This window comes from Theropithecus gelada, chromosome 7b (assembly GCF_003255815.1).
Source record: "Theropithecus gelada isolate Dixy chromosome 7b, Tgel_1.0, whole genome shotgun sequence".
Lineage (NCBI taxonomy): Eukaryota > Metazoa > Chordata > Mammalia > Primates > Cercopithecidae > Theropithecus > Theropithecus gelada.
The window spans coordinates 11,949,444-11,961,090 of NC_037675.1; the positions used below are offsets into that span (position 1 = coordinate 11,949,444).

The 11,647-nt window shown below is 46.6% G+C and overlaps 1 pseudogene; it reads right to left on the minus strand.

The window, feature by feature from the left end:
• Positions 1 to 5,570: 5,570 nt before the first annotated feature.
• On the minus strand, positions 5,571 to 6,281 carry LOC112629178 (annotated as a pseudogene).
• Between the last annotated feature and the right edge of the window lie 5,366 nt (positions 6,282 to 11,647).

An 11,647-nucleotide genomic window follows, 5' to 3' on the forward strand; every position in this document is an offset into this window, starting at 1 on the left:
CCTATTGGCGCAGCTAGCACCAGGACTTTTTGTTGTCCTAATACCCAATGAACACTCTTTGCAGAGCATCAGCTCATTCCAGAGACAGAGACAGCCATGACTCCTGCCCCGTGAGCCAGAGAGCCTGTTCACTCGGTGGCTGGGAAAGTGACTGGGCTGCTCTTCTCCAGGCTGGATGACCCCCAAAAGACCCACAGTGTGATTAGTTTGCCTTCTGGTTCCTAGATCCCTTTGGATTCTTAGCCCCTTGGGTGCCCTGAGCCTTCATCTTTTCTTTCATATCTTTAGCAGGCCCCTGTGCCCCACATCCCTTTTCTTCTCTTTCCCCAGCAGCCTTGCCCGGCCCTGTCTCCCTCTCCAAGCCCCTCTTTCCAGTGTATCTGTACCCTTCTCTGGACTGTGAATCCTGCCCTGCCCTGAACCTTTCCTCAACTGTTGGCTTTAACTGCCATCAGAATGTTCTGCACCCTTCTCTGGACTGTGAATCCTGCCCTGCCCTGAACCTTTCCTCAACTGTTGGCTTCAACTGCCATCAGAATGTTCCACCCTCAAAATTCTTAGGGGTTGGTGCCCTGGTTCTGTGGCTGGGTGGACTACAAGGCCCCGAGGACTGGGTTCAGCCTTTACTTCTCAGTGGTCTCAACCTTCAGCACCCCGTAACCACACAGCAATGCATGGCAACTTGATTTTCCCGCCTAATTCTTAACCAAGTTTCCAAGGCCATCGTGGTCACTTGTGTGACCCCTCTGCTGCAGCTTCACAATTTCACCACACTCACCTGCTTTGGTTGAGGAGAAACTTCTGTGGATACATTGGCAGGCTTAGCTGAGAAAAATTGGGGACCACAGGACTTCCTGCTACCTTACTTGGCTCAACCCCCTAGGACACTCCTGACCCCAAGCTGCAGTTGTCCCCTGTCACCCTTAATATTGCAACCACCCCAAAGTAGCTCACACTCCAAGGCTGCAAATGCTTGTGTTCTTCTACTCTCAGGACTGGGGCTAGGCCGTGGAGGAGGAGGAAAGGCCATTCTAGTGGCTGAAAGAGCCAGTGCAAAAGCACTGCTTATGATGGCTTCTTTGGGGGTTGCAGATATGTATAGCTGTAAGAAATATGAACTCATGCCCCCCAACAATGCCTCATGCTTAACCAGCTCTCTTTCTGAGCTCCTGTGTCTACTGGGAAAATTGAGGCTTCCTCTCTGATTTGATTGTGTCTTACTACAGGTGTTTAGTACTTGGGAGTGAGAGGCCCATCTAATCAGAGCTGGCCTTGGGCTCTGCAGCTTACCCTGGTCACTCTTGGTACTCCTGTAACAAGGAATACCTTATAGTTTTCTCATTCATCTATTCATTCAGTCATTCAGTCATCCGGTCATTCATTTAACAGTTATAGAACACCTATATGCCAGACATTATCTATGTACTGGGGATACAAAAAGTGTCAGGCAAACAGAAACAGACATTCACCCTCAGAGAGCTTCTGCCCTGATGAACTTTCTATATGAAGAGAGTAGGTTTTATAGAGCAATTGACTGGAGTAAGGTGTGTGAGATAATGGTGCAAGCTGAGGCCAGGAAAGGAGGCCGAGATGCTATGAGAACTTGCTATGAGAACTTGCAGACCAGGTTCAAAATTTCAACTTTTATCCTAGAAGCCTTGGGAAGCCTTTGAAGGAAGGGTCTTAAGCAGAGGAGATACAGGATCACTTTTTTTTTCCTTTTAAGTGAGGGCACCTGCGCCATGTGGAACACAACTTAGAAGAAGGCAAGAGTGGAGATTGGTCAGAAGGCCAACTGGGAAAGGAAGAGCCTTGGTGGGGAGAAAGGGTTTGACACGTAACCCAGGTTGAGGAAAATTGACAGGCTGTGAGGTCAGGGATCTGCTCATTGTGAAAGCAAACACAGAGGGGGATAACTGTAACTTGAGTTTGAGGCAGGTTGAGGTGGCTTTGTAAGAGGCAGGTAAGGCTAGGATAAGTGAGAAAAGTGAGGGACTGGAGCTCTGGAAAGGTAGTGACTGGTCAGGGCTGCAGGATGGCCATTCTGGAAGCAGGAGGGCTCCAAGGGAGTCTCCAAAGCCTGCTCATCCTGGTCTTTTCAGAGCTGCTCTGAGCATCCAAGAGGTCCAGAGAAAAGGGGCCGTGGGGACACACACAGGCTGAGAGAAGCTGGGAAGGGTCAGTGTGGACCACAAGTGAAGATGACCTCAGCAGACGGAGGCAGTCTGTCAGATCCCCTCCACCACCCCCTGGGCCAGTGTACCGCAGCTGGGGGCAGGCCAGCCCCCTTTATCACTAACTGTGGCTGCCATTTTGTGCCTGGCCATCCATCCCAGACAACCTTCAATTGGAATCTCTCCTAATGAAGCCCTACCACACAGAGGTAGTCAGCCCTGCAATGGTGTAGGTTCGAGGCCATGGCCACAGCAGGAGGCAGTGGCAGTAGAGGGTGGCAGTTAGGGGGCAGGAATCACTTGACTCTTAGAACCCCGTTGGGGTGTGGCTTCCTAAAGCTCTCTGAGGTAAGACATACATTGGGACAAATGAGTTTTCAGGGCTGGGCATGGTGGCTCACACCTATAATCCCAGCCACTTTGGGAGGCCTATGCAGGAGGATCACCTGAGGTCAGGAGTTTGAGACCATCCTGGCCAATATGGTAAAACCCCATCTCTACTAAAAAAAATACAGAAACTAGTTGGGCGTAGTGGTGGGTGTCTGTAATCCCAGCTACTTGGGAGGCTGAGGCAGGAGAAACACTTGAACCTGGGAGGCAGAGGTTGCAGTGAGCCAAGATTGCTCCATTGCACTCCAGCCTGGGCAACAGGAGTGAAACTCCATCTCAAAAAAAGCAAAAGAAAAGAAATAGGTTTTCAGCGGGAGACAGCAGGTGCATCGATGGCACCAGAGGAAGATGCCGTGACCCTGAAGGATCAATGTTGGAGTGGTTATCCCAAGGATGGGGCCAGTGCTGCACCTTTTGCCCTCAATTTCTCCATCAAAATTGCATGAGGCTTTTTTTTTTTTTTTCTTTTGGAACTTTTAATGGTATTTCTACTATTTATTTGGAAGAATATATTTTGGATGAACAAGTGAAACTAGCCCAGAGAAAAGGAACAATAAGTAAAATAAATGGGCAAAAGCTTGTGCTTTAGCTTTAAAGTGTATTTAAAATAAATCTGAAATCATTTGAACAGCATGAACCTTGGTGGCCAAATAGATCAATGACAAAGAGGAGAAAACCTAGATACAGGTTCATTTTTGCCTTATATGCTTTGAGATTAGTGTTTCTATTTAGAGCTGTGACTGATACAGATGCATCACAGTTGAGAGCAAAGCGAGGTGAATATCCCTATTAATTGGCACCATGGTGTGAGGCTGGAATGAGGGTGTGGCCAGCTAAGAGGGGATTTGCTCCTCTTGCCCTAGAAGTTCCCCATTGTTTCCTGTCCTGTCTTGTGTCCAGCTGCTTAGCAAGCTTCGTTTTGGTATTTAATGCTTTTTATAGCTGGAGCCCTGAGGTTCCTCAGAAATCTGCACATGTTTACTAGATGGTGCTCTGGATTTTCTTTAAAGATACGAAGAAAAAGGCGAGGGGCAGGTCTGTGAAGCTTCTTACCTCCAGCAGAGCTGGTGGAGTGAATGCGTGGCTCCAGCTGCACCCCCAGCTGATGAGAATGGCCTTCCATTTGCTGAGATTCTTCCCTTTTCTCTCCCTACCTCCACCACCAATATGGGCATTCGTTCTGTAGACAGTAAATGTGAGCTTTCATCCTTGAGTATATTGAGACATGACTTTTCCTAATAAAGGTGGCATTCCAAATTAGTGTAAAGCATGCAGTAATTGATACAGAAATCACCTAGTCATTTTCCCCCCCAGTGTCTGCTTGGGGGCAGGCCAGGTACTGTTCTGGGTTCAAAAATTAACCATGTAAACAACAGAAAGTGAAGTTTTTTTTGTTCCCAGGGAACAGGGAGCTCTTAGTGAAGAAGAAACACAGTAAGTGATGAGTCAACCAATAAACAGCTTGACAGGAAACTGGTGAAATGAAGAAAAATGAATCCAGCTAGGACAATAGACATGGATGGAGTTGGGTGGTAGTCAAGGAAGACTTCTTGGATAAGCTGGTATTTGGGCAGAGGCCTGAAGAAGTGTAAGCCATGCTAGGGGGGCATCTGGGTAAGAACGTTCCAGTAAGTGGGTACAGCAAGTGCAGAGATGCACCCTGTGGATTGACTCCTTGAAGTGAATCCTTTTTAATGCCTCCTTCTCTACATGGCAAGATTTTTGTTAGTGATTATGTAATAAATTATCTTCTTCATTGATTCTTTTTTTGATGAGTATAAACTTGACATTTTTAATTAAAGTTACTTACAATTGAATTAGCTAAAAAGTCTAGTGCATTTGAAACAAAATTGTTTATAATCTAGTTATGTTTACAGAATGAAAAGTAAAATTAAAGATAAAGACATTAATATTCTAAATTGGCACTTTCCAAACTGTGTTCTAAAACTCAATACTCATAACACAAGGAGATGATAATAATGTACATTGGACAGCCCCTGTGGGTCTGGTGGTGGTGTTGATTGTTGGTGTTGGTTGTTGTTCCTTTTAAAATAAACTTCATCTCAGGGTGCTCTCAAAGCGCATCTTTGTGGCCCGTGAGGTGCTCATGCACAATGGGAGAAAATCAAATGCAGATACACTATGGTGCCAGAAGAGAAAGAGCTGTTCCTTCTTCCAAGGCTAATGTCCAAAGTCGTACACATTGATTTAGGTCTGGAATGTACAAAAAACTTTCAATAAAGGGAACCTATCCTTCTCATTGCGTTCAACATTGTCGTAAGGCATAAAGGCATCAAATAGCTAGCTATACTTCTTCTGGGATTGCTTATTTGCTAACTGATTTTTCCTTCCACCATGACATCTAAGATTAAAAGAGAAATTGATACTTAAAATTTAGAATCTGGATATCAATATTTAGTTGACTCCAATTTTCCTTCCTTCCTTCCTTTCTTCCTTCCTTCCTTCCTCTCTCTCTCTCTCTCTTTCTTTTCTCTCTCTCTCTCTCTCTCTCTCTCTCGAGGGAGCCTAGCTCTGTCGCCCAGGCTGGAGTGCAGTGGCACGATCTTGGCTCACTGCAAGCTCTGCCTCCCGGGTTCACGCCATTCTCCTGCCTCAGCCTCCCGAGTAGCTGGGACTACAGGTGCCGGCCACCACGCCTGGCTAATTTTTTTGTATTTTTTAGTAGAGAAGGGGTTTCACTGTGTTAACCAGGATGGTCTCGATCTCCTGACCTCGTGATCTGCCTGCCTTGGTCTCCCAAAGTGCTGGGATTACAGGCGTGAGCCATCGCGCCCGGCCCCAATTTCTTAAACTGATTGCTGAAGAGGGCAACCAAATGGCTGAAATAATTTTAGAATAAAAGAGTCTCTCCCTTGGCAGTATAGTTGTGCTCAAAATTTTATTGTTAGATGAGGCTGGCCGGCTGTGCTGTCATTAAGGAGCATGAACGGTATTGTTGAATAAAATGCTCAGTAGATACCTCTGGATTGTCAGAGGGGCTGGACTCTAATACTGTATCTCCAGGGTTCTGTAGGTTAGGGATGTGGTGCATGTGTAGGTCTTCTCCAACTTCAAATTTATTCGTCCTTCAGCTACTGCCTCACAGATCCCAGGAGGGGACACCAACCCCTGTTGCTGGTCCAACTTGGGGCTGGCCATGATAAATTCACTGGGCTGACAGAGAGTGGTAGCAACTCCTCCCAAGGCAATCATGGGGTTTAGTATTGTTTGGCCGCCCCTTACAGACATTCCTGCTTCCTCAGCTGTGTCTTTAAAACCCTGGATAACCAGAGACATCATTTTATCCCTTTCCCTGTCGGTCACTTTATTACTGACTCCAAGGAGCATCAGCATATTGTCACATTCTGTGACTCCCATTGCGTAGAGGTCACTGAAGACGTTGGCACGTGCTATCCTGCCCATCACGGAAGGGTCATTTACGATCCGGTAAATGTAATCTGTGGTTTGAACCAAGGAAAGCCCACCGTGCCTCAAAGGAATGACACAAGTATCCATTCCAATGCCAAGCCTTGGCGTAACAGCTCCCAGAAACTGCTCATCTTCTTGGAAGTGGTTCTCCTATAAAGATTCCAGCAATTTTTGCAGGACATCTTGCGGCACTTTGCAGCCTGTGCCCTTCAGTTCAGTGAATCTGGTTAGCCGGAAGCTCTTGTCCAATTTGTAACTTTCCGGGTTAAAGGACTCACCCGTAGACATGGTTCTCGGGCCTGCTCTCCTCACAGCTCACCCCCACCCCTCCCTCTGCGGGTTGGCCAGGTTCTTTACTGATTCACCGCTTGCTTTGTGCCATCCGTCTCCTCCCGGAAAATGGGCCACGAGCGACTCCCACAATGCACCGGGCGCGGCCGGCCTCCTTTAAGCATCTCCTGACTAAAAATGCCGCGGCCCGCGGCGGGGGGGACCCGGGTTCGTGCCTGGGCGCCGCGGGGGCTCCCTTGGCTTGGCGTGACCCTCCGGGCGCCGGGCCACCGCGCTCCCATCGGCTAGGCGCGGGGCTGATTTATTCTTCAGTTTTAAGACAATTTAAAGTGTATACATTTCAGTTTTAAAGATAATATTCAACTTAAGGAAATGATTGAATACACTTCTTAAATATGTTTTTCTTTTAAAAAACACAGCTGCAACTTAAATAAATATATTGTGTTCACTTTTTAAATTTTAAACACAGAGTGGTAAGATAGAACAATAAAATCGAAGTGTCTTAGCTCAGGCTGCTATAAACAAAAACATCATAGACTGGGTGGCTTAAGCAACAGGAATAGAAATTTCTTTTTCTCTTTTTTTTTTTTTTTGAGACGGAGTCTCGCTCTGTCGCCCAGGCTGGAGTGCAGTGGCCGGATCTCAGCTCACTGCAAGCTCCGCGTCCGGGGTTTACACCATTCTCCTGCCTCAGCCTCCGGAGTAGCTGGGACTATAGGCACCCACCCCCTCGCCCGGCTAGTTTTTTGTATTTTTTTTTTTTTTTTAGTAGAGATGGGGTTTCACCATGTTAGCCAGGATGGTCTGGATCTCCTGACCTCGTGATCCACCCGTCTCGGCCTCCCAGAGTGCTGGGATTACAGGCTTGAGCCACTGTGCCTGGCCAGGAATAGAAATTTCTTACCGTTCTGGAGGCTGGGAAGTCCAAGATCACATGGTGGAGAGAGAGATCATCTCTCTCATGTCTCTTGTTATAAAGGTACTAATCTTATCCATGAGACCTCCACCCTCACGACCTAATCACTTCCCAAAGGACCCCTCCTGATACCATCACTTGGGGGATTAGGGCTCCAACATACAAATTTGGGGGGAATACATTCAGCTCATAACATGAAATAACTCAAATTCTGCTTTTTTGACTTTAGAAGTCAAAGAATCATGCTATCATTCTGTGTTTTGAGTCTACTGTTTAAATTCAGTTAAACTTAGGGATATGTGGTACTACAAGGATTGTAGATATGAACTGCACCCAAAGCAAGCTGAAATGATTCGGAACCACTACGAACTGAACCCTCAAAATATGTATAGATGAGTGAGTGTTTACACAGGCATAAATGTGCCTGTGTGTGTGTGTGCACGCACATATGCCTGTCTTCCTGCAACCCCAGAGCCCCAGAAACATTCTTAGGCTCAGCATTTGCCAGCATACAGAGTATTAGATTTTCCTTGATTGTTTTTGTTTGTTTTTGTTGTTGTTGTTTGTTTTTTGAGACAGATCTCGCTCTGTCGCCCAGGCTGGAGTGCAGTGGCACTATCTCGGCTCACTGCAAGCTCCGCCTCCCGGGTTCACGCCATTCTCCTGCCTCAGCCTCCGGAGTAGCTGGAACTACAGGTGCCCGCCACCATGCCCGGCTAATTGTTTTGTATTTTTTAGTAGGGACGAGGTTTCACCATGTTAGCCAGGATGATCTCGATCTCCTGATCTCAGGATCCACCCGCCTTGGCCTCCCAAAGTGCTGAGATTCCAGGCATGAGCCACCACGCCCCGTCCCTTGTTTTGATAGCTGAAAAGTCACATTGTCAGGTAGCCCCAGCTCACTTCCTGGTTTGTAACTAGGTTCTTTGATGCTGCTGTGAGATGTTTTCTCAGACCTGTATTTCTATTGCTCTGATTAGATGAATGAAAAACTACAGTCTTCATCATAAATTGCTACCTGAGTTTTCTGTAGTTTTGCACCTTCCATGGAATGTTACTGCTAGGGAATCTATTGCCATGTCATGTTCTGCAGCCACCCATTTACCCTGTGCCCTTGTTTACTGGAAGCTTCAGTCCTCAAATGAAGGTAGCAAGACGAACAGGGTTATGGGTTGTTACCATCGTGGCCATTTCAAGGGCATCAGCTATACAGTAGACAGGCAGCTCTTGAGTGCCCAGTGCTGTGTTTGGATGGATCCCAACCTTGATTGGGTAAGGCTGTAAAGGGTGAGGGAGGAAGCCTATTCCTACTTTCTTTAAAGAAGGCAAAGCCACTTTATTTCTTATGGTCAAAAACAATGTAACAGCTCTGTTTTTTGTTTTTTTTTTTTAGATGCAGTGTTGCTCTGTTGCCCAGGCTGGAGTGCAGTGGCACCATCGTGGCTCACTATAGCCACCACTCCCAGATTCTAGCAGTTCTCCCTGCCTCAGCCTCCCAAGTAGCTGGGATTACAGGTGCCCACCACCATGCTCAGTTAAGTTTTTGTAATTTTTTTTTTTTTAGTAAAGACAGGGTTTCACTATGTTGGCCAGGCTGGTCTTGAACTCCTGACCTCAGGTGATCCTCCTGCCTTGGCCTCCTGAAGTGCTGGAATTACAGGCGTTAGCCACTGTGCCCAGCCAGCTCTGTTCTTTTTTCATGAATTTAACCTTCTAAATAGGAAGACATTTCTAAATGCCACCCAATTTACCAAACAGATTGGTTGTCAGTCACAGTCTGTATGTGTCTGTGTTTCCAACTTTACCTGTTTTGTAATTTACTAGAAAAACAGCAGAGTATGACTTCGCTATTTTAAACAGAAGGTTGGGATCCTAATGAAAGCATTTTCTTGATTCAGGATTTCTGTATTTCTGCCAGGGAGAGGCTAGAAGCAGGAGAGGGTGAGAGGGACGTTATAATCTCTGTATAGCTTTGCAGTTAAGATGGTACCCAGGAATGTGCTCACCCAGCTTGCTCCCAGGAGGTAGTATGACTTCAACCCGGTGAACCGATCCCTTTATGGATTGGCCTTCCCAAGGATGTGATGATGTTGGTGACCCTATGAACAGTAATCTGTATCTAAGACGGCTATGACTGCTCTATTCTCTCTTTTTTTTTTTTGAGACGGAGTCTCGCTCTGTTGCCCAGGCTGGAGTGCAGTGGCACGATCTCGGCTCACTACAAGCTCCGCCTCCCAGGTTCACACCATTCTCCTGCCTCAGCCTCCTGAGTTGCTGGGACTACAGGTGCCCTCCACCAAACCTGCCTAATTTTTTTTTTTTTGTATTTTTAGTAGAGACAGGGTTTCACCGTGTTAGCCAGGATGGTCTCTATCTCTTGACCCCGTGATCCTCCCGCCTCCGCCTCCCAGAGTGCTGGGATTACAGGCATGAGCCATTGCACCCGGCCTGCTCTATTCTATAATGACTGTTGTTGGCTTTTAAATGAAGCCTTTATAAATAAAGGGTCTGTTTACTTAAAAGTTAAATGCGTGATTTAGGATGAGCCAACTAGACTGACAGAATTTACCTCAACCTCTAGGTGGATTCTCGAGTTAGCTGGAGTGTGTATCTGGGGAAAGCAGCCTAGAGTCTCATGGGTCTCTGACCACAGGGTATGAAGAAAACCCAGGCTATTTAAAAAATATGTTTGCTTCTAGAAAATAAAACAGTGTTTGTAGATGTTTTGAAAACATTCCTAAGGATGACAGGAGGAGACTTTGGTAGTCAACAGAGGCAACTGGCTTCCAGGGCCGTTGACAAAGCTGCAGTGTGAAGTCGGCCTCAGCTGAGGAGCTTCACTCCCTCCTTGCTGCCACGGTCCCTCATAACTGGCTTCTCTGTCAGCCTTAGGAAAAGCAGTCTTGTTGAGTTCTCTTCAGTTCTTACTCACAGCCTGTCATCCATTGGGTGATAGAAAAAACACCAACTTGGGTTTTGCATTGTTTACTTTTACAAATCCCAATTCAACTCCATCTCGAGCTGTCTAGGGAAGGGAAGAGGTCTCTGATAAGCACAGCTGGAACAGCGGGAAAAGATTCCCCGGCTCTGCTGTTGACATGACTTGCTTTCTTCTATCACCAACGGGTCTCTAGAAATGATCAGAGAAGTCAGAGGAAGTTTGAATATCAGATATATCTTCAGAATTTCCAGTCAACTCTTCAGATTTGAGTGGAGAGAGATGAACGGCATGATACCAGCAAGCACACAAACCTTCCGAAGAGACCAGAACTTGTGGCTTCTCCTTTAAACGTTCACCTGTCCTTCTCTTTCATCTCTTTGCCAAGGCACCTGTGTCTCTTTGCCAAACTAAAGATCAAAGGGAAATGAAAGTATTTGGGATCAGAATGATTGATCTTAGATTGGGAAGGATCAGCGAAATCCTCTCATCCAGTATTCTGTTTTTCACAGAATAATCTAAGGTCTACTGAACCCCATGACAAACCTGTATTTTATCAGTGATCAGTTTTGGTCTAAAGATAATGTATAGGAACTGTGCCTTGTGGCAAACGATATCGGTTTATTTTCTTCATGGCCAGGGATATGTGGGGATCGGATCAGAACTTTCTGGATCCTTAAAAACCATTCTATAGAAAATTGTGGGGCAAGGCACGGTGGCTCAAGCCTGTAATCTGAGCACTTTGGGAGGCCGAGACGGGCGGATCATGAGGTCAGGAGATCCAGACCATCCTGGCTAACACGGTGAAACCCCGTCTGTACTAAAAAATACAAAAAACTAGCTGGGCGAGGTGGCAGGCGCCTGTAGTCCCAGCTATTCGGGAGGCTGAGGCAGGAGAATGGTGTAAACCCCGGGAGGCGGAGCTTGCAGTGAGCTGAGATCTGGCCACTGCACTCCAGCCTGGGTGACAGAGCGAGACACCATCTCAAAAAAAAAAAAAAAAAAATTGTGGAATGGAGAAAAGTTAAAAAAAATTGGGGTCCTTACCTTCTTTATGAGTGAATGCTCCTGGCTGGGCCTAGAGACTAATATCATGCTGATATCATGCTTCTGTTCATGTTGGGACCCACAAAACTGTGTCCTGTGATGGGTGGGGTTACAGGTCCCTGAAGCCCAGGGGCTTCAGACAATTTTAGCATTTGATGGGATGTGGTCATGAATGTTCTCTGTGGCCATACAAGAGGAGGAAGGTACCATTGAAAGGAAGGTCATTTGGTGATGAAGCTGGGCATTATCTCCCTTTAGGAGAGGCTCATAAAATGCTGATGTGCTTCTTTCATGAAGAATGCAGGAGTTCCGGGGCAGGGCCGCTTGACACTCTTGTACATTTGAGGGGAAAGGGAAATGTTCTATGAGAATGGGAGCCTAGGTGGGTGGTGCACAAAATGGACATAATTAGTAGGGAAACCTCAGGGGGAAGATTGAAGGGTGGCAGGGGCTGTGGGAAGA